A 16,623-nucleotide genomic window follows, 5' to 3' on the forward strand; every position below is an offset into this window, starting at 1 on the left:
AAGTGACAGAACACGTTGATATCCCGTCCTGTCCTGGTGCAGAACATAATGGGGCTTTTTTTCTCTTCTCTGTACAAGCAGGGGTGAGCAATTATTTTACTCCGAGGGCCATATTCGAATCCAGGCAAGTGGCGGAGAGCCGGCCCGCGATCATTAGTGTGAAAAAAAATTAAATATCAAAGAAAATATCACTTTTCTGTCAAACATAGCGTATCGAATCTATTATTTAATTCATTTCATGTCATCTTTATTAAGGATACAAGTGCAGACAGATGAAAAATAGAAGGAACTAAAATTGGGGCCTTTCTTGGGGCCGGATTAAAACATGCCGAGGGCCACATCTTGCCGCCGGGGCCCCAAATACCCAGGTCTGCTGTACAGTATCATCATTTAAATGGTGTATCCTCTTGCGCTGATCCCGATCCTACCGCCAGGGCGCGCTGCTCCACCTCAGAGACGCGCGTTTAGCCGCATCAGGCGAACAGACCGGCGCGCGCTCCACTCTGCCCGACTCTCCGTCCGCATCACACCTCCAGGTCCCGCCACTTGAACTCCACTTTAAACAGGAAACCCAAACATTAAAAACGCATCAGTCTGGGCCCCGGATATTTTACGCTTTTCGCCGTGGGTCAATAACTTAAGTTTCCGCTCCGTGCGCTCGAGTGGCGGAGGAGGAGAGACGCGCAACTTTGAGCTTTAGGAGTAACCGGCGCGCGCGCGGAGCTCCCATCTCACCGCGGGGTTCATCATATCCATACGCGGTCCAAGACAACCCGCGGTGGATGGGGATGGAATAACTTTTTCCCTGCTTCTGTAGAACAAACCGGAGTGCGGGCGGCGCGCGCGTTGGGGGGGGGGGGGGGGAAACCGAGAGAGAAGAGCCGTTGTACATTTTTTATTTTTTGTTTTTGGGAGACGGGAATGCCAGGCAGTGCTGCGCGCCGGAGAGCTTAGCGGCGATGACGAGGGAGCTCCACCGACTGGGCTGAACGACACCACACTGCACCAACAGGTATGTGCCCCCCGCGGCGTCTCCGGTCTCTCCCGGTGTCAGATGTGCAATGCAAAGAAGGCGCAGTGACGCTCCTAACATCTCATTACGCACCAAAGAGATTACATTATGCTGACAGGTTGTTGTTTTTTTTATTATTTTGTCTCCCCCTGACAACTCAAACGAACTATGTGTACGTGTGGTTTGACTTTGAACACTTGCATTCAGTGGGGAAAGACGAATGAGCGCGGTTGCCATAGATGTCACACAGTTTTTCCTCCCTTCCACAAAAAACAAAAACAAAAAAACAACAACACGCGGCTTATGTGCGCTACTGTCGGTCAAAATCACAAAGCTGTTTGTCCCGGGATCTCTGCACTCTCTCCCCGTTGTGATTTCACACGATCAGCCCACTAGCAGGATGTGATAATGATCCTGTGCACAGTTCTTTCTACACGCATCGCGGTGACGCACAGCTACTTGTCATTGTCATCACATTTAAAATAGTTGCAGCAGATTGTGCGGTCTATATAGTGTACAGGGAGAGCTGAATACATGTACTAATGAACAAGGAGAACATGCTCTGTGCACATTTGTGGGCAGCACTTGGCTTCATCTGTCATGCTTATTATTAACAGCCTTTGTGGAAACTTATTGGGACGTATGCACAACAGAAATAGCTCTCTCTATAATGGCTTTTGTGCCGCTGCAAAGGTCTTGTTGGTGACTATAGATCGCTAAAGGAGTGTCTACTGGTTGGATGTTGGAGGGTGTTGGATTATAGCAGTGATTGTGTTCTGTCACGCTCCTGTGCTGAAGCTGCAAAGGCTGGGGCATGACTGAGAGGATGAGGGGCAGAGAGGAGTGGGCTGATCTGGAGGAGGTTTATGCTCCAGCTCAAAACGACATTCTTTGACACATTAAGCAGCAAGTGTGCCCAACTGTTGGAAACTGTTTCATTAATTATGCATGCGACAGAGAATTATGAAATTACCAAGTTGTGGAACCCTAATAAGACACGTTTAATGGGATGCTTGAGATGAAAAGTCAGAAAATGTAACTTTCATATCTTTGTTTGGCTGCCACAAGTTTTAAGTGTGATGGAGTGTTTTGTAAACTATTGTGGGTTTATACTTGTTTTGTCATCCTTGCTGCACTATAGGTTCATTTGGTTGTAGCCAGAGTCATGTTCTTTATTAAAACACTTAAGACAGTCACTTAGCAACCTGTACGCCTGCACTAGCAACCCTTTCCCCTAAAATCAGCCGCTCCAAATTCACATCCATTCATCGCATCGCTTCCATAGACCATCTTCTTAATAACGCTCTCTGTTTTTGCTTTGTCTTCCGCATCTTCCCACTCTGGCCCATGGATAATGTGAGCCGGAAACACAAAGATAGAATAAAACGCATCGGCCGTGTTGCATTTCTCCCTCTGCAGCTGTACGAGATGAAAATGAAAAAAAAAATGAGGTATAGAAGTGTAGTCGCAGACACACACGGTGAAGGAGAACGAGGGAAAGCTGCTGGGGATAAATAAAAATAAATAAAAATCTGGTGTCCTATAAAAGGTGTTGGCGATTTCATTGGCGGTTTGCAGCAGAGTGCGTGGTGCGCCGGGGCCTCAGGGGGGGGGAGCAGGAGCCACTCTGAATGTGTGTAACTCAGATAAAGAAATTGTTTCTGGGAGATCGTCCCCCGTAAATTCATTCCTCGCTGGCAGCCGTGTTCTTATCCCTCTCCATCCAAGCACATATATATATATTTTTTAGCTAGCCTCCTTTTTCCCGTGTATGTGTTTTCATCTTAAGATACACGTACACCTGCACACGATGCTTCTTTCCCCAAACGGGACAGCGGTGGTGACAGCCGACGACATCAGGCCTGGTAGAATGCAAGAGGAACAGCCTGAACAAACTCCATTACTGCTTCTGTTACACAAGTCTACATAGGTCATACATAGGTGGGGAAGGCAAGCCAGTGTTTACTCGGCTTCTGCGCGCCACAAGAACTGGTGTGTAAGAAAAATACCTGGAGCAATCTTTAGGTTTTTATAGAGTAAGGCTGAAAACATATTTACTCGCCAGTTAGTTTACTGGGATTGTGCAAAAATGTTCACAAACGTTATCTAGCCATGATTAACAATAACTGTATCTGTTAGCACACTGATGAAAGCCCTCGCACATTACAACACTTGTAATGTTTATGATAAGCTTCATAGACAATATTGTAGTGGTCATTTGAATTGCTTGATGACAATTGCTTTTCAATGATGGAGAACATTAATCCCAAAGTAATGACCTTTTAATTTTCTTTTTGATTATTACTTTTGAAATGCACAATATACCAATGTGCTTTTGTGACAAGAGGGGTTTGTTATAAAGATACACAACATTACTGCAAGCTATAAATCCTACAGTCAAATACCATGATGTTATCAGTGAGATGTGAACGCCGGGGGTTACAAAACTACCATCTGCACAGCAATTAGATGTCACAGTGTGAATTAAACATTTGATGTAAAACTTACATACATCATTCAACAAATGTTTGCACTTTCCTTTCCCTGTGTGAGCATGACACAAAAACACAAATTTCAATGTATTTTGGTTTTATTTTTTTCTTTCAGTCCAATACAACATTAGTAATGATCAATCAAAGAGATGAAGTTGCTGCCGGCTGCGTGTGGTTAATTATGGGTGGAAGCACAAACGATTAGCAGTCGTAATTTACAGGAGTTGTAACATTTGTAGTGTTGCAATTAAAAGCAATTGCGATTTCCTTTTTACATTTAGCTTCCCTTTTATTTCAGCTTTAATTGGCTTGCTTCTCAGTGATACATCTTGAAACGTATATTAACAATTTACCCTGAAGCGAATGTGGCAAAAGCAGGTGAACATGGCACATTGCACTTCCTATAATGAGTTGTAATGTGTGCTAACGCCGTTTCACATGTTACTGCGATACTACGTCTAATGAACGCCTCTGAAAAAAAAAGACTAAGTGGTTGTGCAGTACAAGATTAATAAGAGACAGAATAAGATCAAGCACATAAGGTACAATGAGAAGTGTGTGTTTGTGTCCGAGCTGAGCGATGAGGTGCCATGTTTTTGAGTGGAAATCCATCCATCACACCTCATCAGTAACTCCAGGGCCCTGTCGACTCGCTTCTCTTCATTTGCACTGTTAATGACCTGCACTATACCAAACTCAAGGCTATAGAGGCTAACAGGCAAACACATAGTCAGTTTATGTCATATTAAGACTGTGTTTAGACTTGTCACTGCAAGTAAAGGTGCAAACTGTGTATAATCTTGTGGAAATGAAAGCTGTACTCCATGTGCTTAGTAAAACACTGCGGAAAAATGTGTTTAATTGATATAGAAGAACCCATGTCAAATGAATCTGAACTATTACATTTTTGTGTCTATTCGAGATCTTTGGGTTTTGTGGATTCATCAAAAAAATAACACATGAACTATAAAATAAATGTCATTGCGGTATTACATTCAAAGTCATAATAATAGTCCAAAATACTACTACCTAAAATGTTTTAAGTCATCAATAGAGTCCTCTGGTTGTATGAATGTCAAGTCTTTCCTACAGTTGCATAAATGAACGTGTAGGTGGCTTTATTGTTGGCAGACCTTCACTTTATTCCGATCAGAAGTGGTTCACATGACTTAAGGCTGAGCGGTGCTGTTTGTCAATACAACAGCACAAAGCTCCCAGGCTCCTGCAGCGTTTCCTGTCAACAACAGTAATGGACTAATCAGAACGGTTGTTTGTGAACAGTGATTAGCACTGGTCCTGTGTGTCTCTGTCACATTTGGGCTGTTTTATGGGGGCGGTGCTTGTTTTAGAATCTTTGTAAGATCATCTTAAATGGTTTAATTGCGTGAAAAATGTATATCTATGGGTCAAAGATGGATTGTTACATTGCGTTGCTTTTGGAATGAAAGGCTGTTATTTACCATTGCGTTATATAGACAATGACTTGATGGAGGTGCATTTCTTTGGCTAATTGGTATTTTGTGGCGTCGACAGGTGAACAGAACATAATCTTTTACTTTTATGGCTCAGTGAAGACAACGACGAGGCAAAACAAACACTATGTCTGTCAACAATAAGCTACTAATTTACCACTTACTAGTATGTTAATTAGCATCTAGTTAGATGTTAATATGTGTACCCTAATATAAAGTGTTACCATAATGTTTTTAGCTGTATAGAGCCTCGTGAGTGTTTAAGTCTGTGTTTCAACTGCTCTGGGCGGTAGCGATAGCATTAGCAGCGTCAGGTTTGGATGAATCTTAATGAACAACAATATTGCACTGTAAGATGCACTGTAATTTCATCACTTGAATTGCATCGGTGAATTGTATCGCACATGCGCACGCCGATGTATAAATGCAAATCGGTTAATCTTCCCATCACTGGTTCCTATGGAAGGAAAATGTATTTGGAGAAAACAATTTTAAAGTTACAATGTCCCATTTAAATCTATGGATGCAAGTGGATTAAACTAAATAACAGAACGTCTTCAAGGGAAGATTTTTTTCAACAATTCGGTTGTTTCCATGTGAAAGCTTTTATTTCTATGGGGCAAACTTACCAAAAAACTAATAAAACATTTATCACCTATTGTCTCACTTGAATTAGGTGAAACACACAGCAAAGATGAAATGAAACGTGCAAAATTTCTAAGAAAATCTACGAAAGCCATCTATTTCAAATGTTCAGATCATACAATTTTGACTATGATATTCTAAGGCTCAAATTCACCCACTAATGGGAAAAGCGGTTGAAAATGAATGAATGAATATACTTTAGTAACTTGTGCTGGCAGTTAGAGGTTGACAAAATGTGTTTCCTAAACCGAGGAAAACGGAAGCTATAAAGGTGAGCGCGCACAACACAGGGGCTCTTAAAGAACTTAAAAAATACTCGTTTTTGTTAAGCCTTTATGTTATAATATATCTGCCAAAGGTGCTCTTATGGAGTTAATATTTCAGTTGAAGTGCTCCGCCCACATTTTTGCTCTCAATACTTTTCTGCAATAACCCAGTTTTAGTTCTTGTCCCGTATCCTGGTTGTGCTTCAGGAATTTCCTTACTCCATTTTCCATTGTTTGTGTGTTTTTACCCTTTTATCTCTCAGACTTTGATTATGTTCTCATAAGTGTAACCAGCAGCTCTTTTATGGCTGCCTAATTATGTTAGCAAAGCCTACAGCACATGTAATTACATCTAATTGTGCTATTATGTATTCACTGTGACGCATTATGTACATAGGCCCAAGACAATAAGAGTGTGTGCGTGTGGTTATGGGGAGATTAAGATAAAGCTCACTTATTCTGCTGCAAATGTTCTACATTCAGATATCATGCATAAACGTTCAGTAAATGGCATTTGTATTTGCTAATGGCAACATTTTCAACAAAGCTCTACCTGTCATGATATATTGCTACAGAAAAATGTCACAATAAATGATAATATTGCAATTACTTTATTTATAACAAGAGGGATAATCCTTGTAAACCCTTTTCCACATGTACAATGTTACAGTAAATAATTAGCAGAGTAAAACACATTAGTACCTAGTTATTATCCATAATTAGTTACATATATCATTTACTATTTTTTTATTATTCTACCACTAAAATAACAAATATTGCCACAAATGTTAAGTTGATTTCAGGTCAAGTTTCTTGCAGAAAAACATATGAAAGTTCAGTTTTGAATTTTTGAATGAATAGAGGTGGACCTTTCAACGGCCTTGAACCCCTTAAATTGGAGTCCAGGTTTAGGCAAAGATTGTTGTCTGGAGTCCCTTCTGCTAATTATAACATAAAGTAAGTACGTTGTGAAAGCGGCATTGTACTATTATATTTCTTTTGGCCATTTTAATGAAACCCTATTAAGCAAAATCAACTTTTAGGAACTTTTTTACCTTATTATGTTTGTTTCCTCTTCGTGTTTACCCACACAAAGTTGTAATTAAAGTCATGCATGCTTGAGTAATCCTCATTGGGACACTTTCACCGCACCCCAGTTTTACCACCGATACACACCTAATGCTCTTTACTCACTTCGACCTGCAATTTATTTAATTTTCTTAAACGGTGACACAGGTAGGATTCGGCAGCATTGCATAGCCACAAATGAAAGAAATCTACTGCTCACTATCCTGAACGCTAGCTGCACTGGGTGAAATCAGCTCAGGGCCGTTTGGGAGCCCTGAGCAGTGGTTCCTCATACCCCCCATTCGAATGTGTAACAACAGCAAACAAAAACAAATGCTCTTCTGCAGATCAGATCGAGGCTCTAGAAACATTATAGGCTAAAAACTATTGATGCTTTCTGTTGTGTTTATGACATTAGACATTTGTAAAAAGTTGAACCACTTTGGTGTTGTTCACGCCGCGGTGTCAGCTGTGCAGTTCACTGGGCCAGCTCGACGCATCGCACATCTTGTTTCATTCGTTCTTTTTTACTGTTTCTAGTTGAATTTGAATTGTAGTGCAGCTGAATGCAGCTCTAGAGTGACGCTCCTGTTTGTGTGCGCTCTGACCATTCACGGCTCTGACAGAGGCAGCGCTGGATTTAAAAAACATATCTGTGCAGAGTTGTGATCTGAGGTGAGCGTAAATGTGTCAATTTTGATGGTTTGTTTCTTTTGTTCATTTTAGTTAGCGTTTAGCACATGAAATCCTATCACGACATTGTAAACATTGCCTCTGTTCTGTCAGTGGTTACTGTAAGGTGATGTTGACTGACATTGACATGTAAATGAGTTATAAAATGGTCAGAATGTATGCATATTAATTACTGCGGAGTGCATGCATTAATTAGGCTATACTTTAGGCTCATAAGCTTACTTCAGTAGTTTAAGTAAAAAAAGAATGTTGTGCAAACATCTTTTCACTGTTAAGAGGCAGAATGAAAGTAAATGTCACCTTAATAAACCCAATCAGAATTCATATTGGCTATCGGCACCTCCAACTTCCCTATAGCCTTGTATCGGCCCCCCAAAATCCATATTGGTCGGGCCCTAGTAAACCCCCATCTCTGCGCAGTATTGGGCTTAATCCTCAGGTGTCACCTCCAAAAGCTGTTTTTCCCGGAGATATTTTTTTTTCCCCAACACCTGCACTTCAATAGACAGGATGAAAACAGCATGCGGTAGGCAGGGATAGTAGGTTCGGGGGCTCCTATGTGTCATGTTCTCCACAGATCGCATTAAGAGGCACGGGTGGCTCTGCTCCCTGTGTGTAAGAGACAGGGTGACATCGATATAAGAAACACGCACAAACTGGCAGCCTCTTCCCTGGGACCACATCCCTATGAGACGCCCGCTAATCCGCTCCTAATATGACTAATATTGTGACACTGCTATTACCCCGCACATCGAGAGGCAACAGAGAGGACAGATGCATGCAGTGCGGTGGAGGTGAAGCAGGGCACACACGCAGCTTAAACGCAATATAAAGAAGAGGGACTATATTCAAGAAGGAGCTGTCCGTGGTGCTGAAGTAATCTTCTAAAGCAAGGAAGCACAAATCCAGCAGGCTCGTCTTTTATGACATGTTTACAATAATCATAAATTGTTATTTCAGCTCAGCGTTGTGGGTAATTAAGATATGAAAAACATTTACAATCCAAGCCAAGATGATATGGGTAAATACAACTTTTGAAACTTCTATCGACATGAAATTCGGTACTACCTCAGCCATTGCTACTCCAACCTTCTGAGCTTTTGTGTGATTACGTGATCTGGCGTGTGAACACATTTCATCTTGTTATACCTCCATGTGGCATCATAGAAGTGAAAGAATCCTCACAGTAAAATTCTGATGTATGAACGAGTTACGAACAGTAAGAAACTAGCCAAATTAAGACTAAAATAAAACAAACAAAATACTTTGTTAGTTACTTAGAGTACCACATGAAGGAGCTCAAGTGGAACATGTACCTCAATTTGAGAAACAACCTATCATACGCAGCAAAATGGTCAAAAAAAGAGATTATGTCCAGCTGCGCTCACTGATCAGAACTGCTACGATCAGTCCAACCGCAGACTGAGCTGAGTAGAGTTTGTTGACAGCTGCTTCTGCCAGTAACACTGTCTGCGTTCGACCAGCCTCTCCCCTCTGTGCCCACTCCAGCTTTAGGGTATGTTCCTCCATGTGTGCACGCTTGGAGTCGGGCAACGCATACTTTTGCAGCAGAGGAGTGTCATGCCTCGTGTTTTGAGCGCTGCTGTTTGCTGCTCCACTGACGCATCTTTCTTTCTGTCCTTATTATGAACCGCATGTGCAGATTGTGCCGTGTAGTTATGACTTTATCCTGGATCTGCCCAAAGCCGTGGCGCCGTAGTGAAACAGGCTCGCGTTACAGCCCTGTGTCATCCAAGTATCACAAACAGCAGCCAAACATTTCATTGGGCCCTTACCAAATCAATGACTGTCAGTATTGTGGCTGCTAAAAGAGTCGTATTGTGAAAAAGATCAGAGAGCGACAGAGCATTAAAGACAGTGTCATAAGACGAATTCCTCACAGAATAAGACTCATCTAATGATAATAACTTTAAAATAAAATTGTACAAAACAGAATAATCTTCTTCTTTCAGTTGTTTTAAAGAAGGGAAGATATTGTGATAATTAACAGGTGTAACTAAATATCAGCCAAATATAGCATAAAGCACCAGAATGCTGGGATTTACTACACATTTTCTTGGGGGAGAATTACCCCATAATTTTGGGATGTATCAGGTTGTTTTGTACCAAAACAAGTGTTAGTGATAATTTGATAACATTCTGGCTTACATTATAAATGAATGAGCTTCTCTAAAAGGAGGCTACAATATCAACTTAAACACGGCAATGTGTCTCTTGAATGAATTTTCAGAAAATAAGTTCCTCATGTGACTTTGTCTAAAGGTGGCACAGCTTTTCAAAATGGCAACAACTGAAGCTAAAAAGTTCCTTAACATCTCCTAAACAGCCTCTCTTATTAGTGAGTGGTAAGCCTCCAGCAAAAGTGTTGAACCACGTGATGTACATGGGGTCTACAGAGCCTAAATGTAATGTGACACATTTTTTTTAAATGTTTCGGTTACATGTCAGAGCAAAACACATGTACTCTGAAGCTATTAAGATCCTAGCACTGAAGTGTAAAGGAGTCAAACATATAAATAATGCATCAGAAGATGTTTTTGTTTATCTGTTCAGTGGTAATAATCCTATTGGTGTTGTGCAAGACATACGATTTATTTTGAATTGAGCTGAAGTAAATGTTTTTTATGCAGAACTTGAAGAGAGTAGTTTACAGTACTACGAGCCTGACATGGTTCCGCACAGCAACCTCGCACTTGCTGTAACTGCAGTACTGCTGAGGTCGCTTCTGCTGAAATCCATCTGCCCAACTGATAACAACCGTCCTTTATTTTCCTGGCAGCAGCAGCAGCCCACAGTTGTTCATTACTGGGACTTGTTGCTTAGAACTCCAGCGAGCCCCTGGAGGCTTAGCAGACAAAGATATGTGTCAGAACCTTCAAAAACAAGATTAAATCAACAAATGGAATAAGGGAACAAAAGCAATCTAAACTGTTATCACAAAGAATTCGTATCAAACGTGTCCAACAATAAAAAGTCAGTTCTTAGAAAACATTTCATAGTCAGTTTTTGTACAATTAGTGAAGGAGAAGAACGTCTCAAGCTTCTGCAGATAAACCACATTCTTCTCGCTCGGTGGAGGTGGCCCTGAAAGCCACAAAACTTTTAATTTTAAAGCCACGAATTACCAAAAGACTGCTTTCAAATGGAGTGGATCTGAGGTGATTATCATTCCGCCAGGCGCGTGCTGATGGAGGCAGAGTTGGCCTTGTGTCTTCTCCCGGGTTGCAGCTGCGAGCAAGTGGCCACAAAGAGGAGACTCATTTGTTATGCACGGAGCTGTGGGCGAGCAGGTCACAACCAGCGGGATTGTCAATTATCCCTGCTCAATATGCGCAAAATTTATTGTAGTGTTTTTGTGAGAAGAAACCAAAAAAATGTTGTAAAAGTGAAGAGTTTTGACAAAAGCTAGTTGAATAAGAATGTTTTTTTTATCTTTGATCTTTTCCATCTTTCTTTTTTAATCTTTTTTCTGTGGTTGCCGCAGCAAATGAGATGCTTCATAGTGTAAGCCCTCATCACTCCCTTCATAGTGGACTGTACTGGTATTTACGTCACATTTCTTTGTCATTAAAGGCTTCCTGTCACAACCCACATCGTTAATCTAGGCTTTGGGATCTTTGGGATGGTGCATGTATGGGCACTGGCCTGTGACATCTTGGAGCTGGATTACTTTGGCTGAGTGAGAATATACTCACAATAATCTACTGTTGCAAGTTAGTCTATTTTTGAAGTGGGTATATATATATACAAAATATATTCTTGTCACAAAATGATTAGATAAGATAGCATAAGATAACCTTTATTTGTCCCACAGTGGGGAAATGTCAGTGTTGCAACACAGATTATGTGCAGAAACAGATTAGGCACAGACGTATAATAATAATTAAAAAAAAAGAGAATTTGTTTTTAAAAATAACAGTCTTATTTACAGCTTAGGCTGCTTAGTAATAAATGCAGAGGACCTATAGGAAAGGCATCTTATTAAAACAAATAAATATGTTAATTACTGAAAATCAGTCCAAATTTATTTCCAAAAGGAAAAGGCCATGACAATAAGAGGAATGATACAACAATAGATTGGTAAATCCCCCTCATTATTCTGTCCTTTGGTGGCATTGACAAAAAAGAGGAGCAAATCCATTTATCGTCCAGAGGATTTGTCCTCAGGAGTGGAGTAGGAACAGGGGAATAGATGTTTTGTGTTCAGACACAGGTGAGACTGCAGTAAGTCACACACAGGTGTATTAGTGTCAGACAGAGCTGGGGTTAGTTCTGATCTAAACACGCAATCCTCACAGAAATCTGACAGATCTAATGAGGCCCTTGAAGGCCCATGGACCCCTCTTTGGGAATTCCTGTCCCATGTCATCTGTTTGTGTGGTATTCCGTAAGGAATAGTGCTGAAGCAATTTTGGCAACATTAAATGGTTTTGTGGCTAAATTTGCTTTTGCGTTACAATAGACTTATATTGTAGATATTTGTAAATGCTTATTTACAGATGTATGATTAGTTAGTACAAAGTATCTAGTTACTTTACACAAATGAGTGGAAATTTTGAATGTTTCCAAAGGCACATTTATGTAAACTCTGCTTCATAATTGTCTTCCTCCATGTGTCCACACAGTCAGAGCTCTAGCTGCCCTTTGACCCCGGTCTGCAGCAAACAGCAGCATGTTGCAGTGAGGACACATTCATTCAGAGCTGGTCTCCTCAGCCCAGAGACGCTGATGTGTCTCTCTCACCTCTGGAGGTGTAGAGGCCACGCTGTAGAGAAAATCCATCTGACATGGAGTTGTTTTTTTCAGGGCTACAATGAGTGAGAAGGACAGCAGGTCACGACAAAAAATCAAGTTACCAAAAGAGAAAATAAAAATCAGAGACCTGAGACGGGAACATAGGAAGGTGAAACCGTGATGTGTTCTCAATGTAATTGTGGATTTGTGAAGCTAAAACAGACATGAATTCAGAGCTGAGACAGTCTTGTTCAGGGATAAATGCAGGGAGGGACCCACTGGGACATGGTACAGAATCTTATTAACTGCATTTGTGTTATTGAAGTTCATTTAAACTAGAACTTAAATTGGTTTTAGGCACAGGCTCTGTTAACCCAAAGTTTACTACGTACCCATTTTTTCCCTACAGTTTATGAAATGTATAAAATTATGCTCCTTTGAAGTGCTGTAGTACTTTTGCCATATACTATATTCTACAGGATCTAAACAGTGACCTTGATGCAGAACATACTAATATTTATTAGGGCTGCCAGATTAATTGCGATCAAATCAAAATCTGAATGTGAAAAGATACAATTTGCAAATCGCAAAGGCTACAATTTTTGGATTGCTCTAATGTTCCCCTTAAACAGCAAATATATTGTCTTGTACTGCATTAAAACTGCCAACCCTGTGGTTTAAAAATGTACAAACATGTTCTGGAAAACATAGTTCATATTTCAGTCTTTATGTCAATTCTCCTGGTCGCATTTAAAAGTGAACAGAATCCAATTATTCTAATATGACCTAATCACAATTGCAATTATTTAAATGTATTTAATTAATTAAAATGCACTTCACCTCTAAGATGAATCATTTGTCACGTTTCCAGAGATTCTGAATAAATAAATACAGAAGCGGGGATGGGCCTGTGAAAACACTGGAATGCCGGGTGCCAGAGTGGCGCTGTTGTTGTGTCCTTAAGCAAGACACCTCACTCAGCTTGTCTCCAGTGTCCACATAATGCAGCTGTACGAAAGAGAGTGCGTTTGTGACAGTGAATGCGGGACAACGGATGCAGCTTGGCCCATGTCTATACTCCGGTGTGTTTACAGTATATTTATCATGTATGATCACAACACTTATGATCATTAACACTTTCCCGACCAAATAAACAAATGATACACACAATCACGTCACAATACTTTCTACTCCGAATCTCTTTCTGTGTCCAAACCGAATTCAGTCTCTACTTTAAAGCATCCTGTCTAAATATTTGATGGAGCCTGGTTCAACACTGTCTCCCTGTCCGTCAGCGTGGGTGTTCCTGCCGTTGCATATTTGAGCTTCAACATGGATTCTGGCTGCATTAATATATGATAACCCGCGATGGACAGAGCTGCTAATGCATTTGTTGTTCACCCCACTTCCACTTTCCGCAGCCGCTATTGCTGTTACCGTGGACTTTGGGAGAAGCTATGAGTTGGAGGTGAGTGGAGGATGCAGGTTTGGGCCTGTGAGCTCTGAGTGAAGAGGAGAGGACAGATTTGGAGTCTTATCTCTCCCAGCAGAGCTCATGTCCTGCTGGCCCACATAACCACACACATGTACCCACATTCCTGTCTGTAATCACGTTTAGCGTGGCTTCATCACATTGGACTACAGCGGCAGCGGCGGCAGCGGCGTGTCAGCAGGAAGCATGCCCGCGCACACGGATTCTGGATGATGAAATACAAATCTTTTCCCGTTGCTCTGATTGCTCACCAAAAACAAGCTCTGAGCAGCAAACACAGCAGATGTGATTTTTACAGAGAAATTACATTTTACTGTTTTGTAAAATAACATGCAAACATTTACAACATTGGTAATTGGATTTTTGCATGGATGTTAGTGGTGGTTAATGTATTGAAATGGATTATATTGTAAAAAATATTGATATTTATTGAACATTTGAATATCAGTTTTATCATTTGATATATGAAAAAGAGCTGATTAAAATTGTAAAGGAAAAAAGTTAGTTGTTGACATTCGAAGATTATATAATTTGATATTTCTGCAGTTTTGTGAGATATTTTACATACATTTTCCATTTATCTGATGAATTAAACTGATACCAACACTGATCAAGATCTAAATACAAACTCTGCAGTTATTGATTTGTGTCATTTAAGTTAGTGTGGCCTGTTAATTCACTGTATTACACATATCGACATTTTAACAGTGTTATACCTGCCCAATTTTCGTAAAAACATCTAAATATCATCTTAAACTTGCAGAATGTAAGACTTAAGTACAACCAAAAGTGGCCCACATTAACACGTCCCACAAGTCTTATTTTCCTAAACCCCACAATTGAACACAACATTATGCCTTTAGAAGATAACTTTTAATGACACAACACAACAGAATTTTCCGTGACTTTGCCTTTGCACGGGCATTTAAAAGGTGGGCTTTTTCAGCTGTGACTTTTTGTATGTGCGTGGGCCCTTGGTGTTGCTGCACTTGGAGTGAAAATCAATGCAGAGAATATAGTGGCAATTACTACGGTCAGCCCGCGAGTGAACCTAGTGGAACAAACTAACTAATACATGAATAAATAAGCATGCTGAAATGGAGATGTGTGCGTTAGCGGGAGAGAGAGGGGAGAAAGAGAGGACCGAACTTCTCTGTGCCAGCCAATTAACGGAGTGTGTAAACTGAGCTCATTAAAGAAACACATTGGCCATCCACACACTTTAGGGATCATGCCAGACCTGCTCCAGTTTCAAGCCTTTAACAAGCACAAAGAGCTATTGAAGAGACACAACACAGCCATGCAACAAAGTGCTGGGATTGTCTAGCGCTTTATACGTGATTGTACTGTAGTACTTGGATGCTTGTATTCCTGTGTATGCCTCTGGAGCAGTCTGTTTGGACAAGCCATAAAAGATTGATTCAGAGTTTGTTGCTTTGAACCGGCTGCCAAGTGCTGCCTCACTTAGCTGGCGTATTGAGAGAACAAAAGCTTTCCAACGTCCCCCCACCTACAAACCACCACTGGCTCTCTGTCTTCATGACGAGGTGCCTCTCGGCGTCTTTGGTGTCTCATGCCCTTCGTCTGCTTCAGTCTGTGTTTTGATTTCTGGAGTCGGATGAGAGCTGTGCGAATCAAAACCTTTCATTGGGCTCACTAATAGTGTTGAGTCATAGAGATCTCTTTTCATAATATAATGTGCGATAGCTCTAAGAAATAAAATATGAATTGATTAAACCTATTTAAGTTATTCAATCTTGATTCAAAATCACCTGCCTTCGAGCATGCGTTAATGCATTTGTGATTTGAAGAAACTGCTGTCCACATGAGCACAGCTACAGAATGAAAACGGGCGGGGAAGAAGAACCAAGCTTCCCATGCAGTACTGCTCAGTGGCTTGTAGAGGCTTCAGCAAAGTTTCGGAAGCAGAAGTGAGGGGAAAATGGGCTTCTTTGGATCTTTTTGACCATTTTAAATATAGTAATGGCACACGGTAGTTTTAAATTGTATATCACTGATTGCATGCAAGAATAAAATGGAACCTTTAAACCAAAATGTATAAATCACATTAATTTAATTTTGTTTATTTGTATTTCTTACTTTCATAATACTTAATACTTTCTAAATAGATGCTAGATTAACATCTATTCAGCTTTAAATGTGATGCTAAGTAGATGTTAATCTAATCAAACTTTGAGTCGATTTGCAAAGAAAAAAAGCAAAAGTTTGATTCCTTGAGCTTCAAATACAGTGTTATTCATGTTTTGCTTTAGGGCTGAGATTAGCCTGTTGACCCCACAACAGGCAGCAATAATAGGAATGAAAGGGTTAGCATTTTGAGCACATTTGGAGTTGAACAAAATCCATTTACTGATTGCAATACGCAACCCTGTGACCTCTGTTCTTTTATGCTTGGATACAATTAGAGAACATTCACAGTTCGTTTTCAAGATGGGGGTTGTGGGAATTTACCATAGTTGTAATGTTAAATTGACTGAATCTTTGTCGACCTTTGAAATATTGAATGAAATCATTTTCACCATTCAACATTTGGAGTGTTCAAATCAAGTAATATATGTAAGTTATGGTCTCGATCTTTAGCACCATTAAATTATTCTTAGCCATTGAAGGTTTTGGGGCTATGAGAATATAGCATTTACCACTTTTTTAATGTTGCAATTCAGGCTAACTACTTTATACATAACTTCAGATGGAAATATTATGTATT

General features: G+C 40.4%; 1 protein-coding gene across 1 annotated transcript in view; it reads left to right on the plus strand.

Moving 5' to 3' along the window:
- Nucleotides 1–894: 894 nt before the first annotated feature.
- LOC140363371 (chemokine-like protein TAFA-2) overlaps nt 895–16,623 on the plus strand; it is a 112,429-nt gene continuing 96,700 nt past the window's right edge. Inside the window, exon 1 of the mRNA XM_072449889.1 lies at nt 895–1,012. The gene's annotated coding sequence lies outside the window, so the exon portion shown is untranslated. The remainder of the gene's footprint in view (nt 1,013–16,623) is intronic.

Source organism: Eucyclogobius newberryi, unplaced genomic scaffold (genome assembly GCF_026437365.1).
Source record: "Eucyclogobius newberryi isolate DKJ021-1_F unplaced genomic scaffold, fEucNew1.0.hap1 SCAF_17, whole genome shotgun sequence".
Lineage (NCBI taxonomy): Eukaryota > Metazoa > Chordata > Actinopteri > Gobiiformes > Gobiidae > Eucyclogobius > Eucyclogobius newberryi.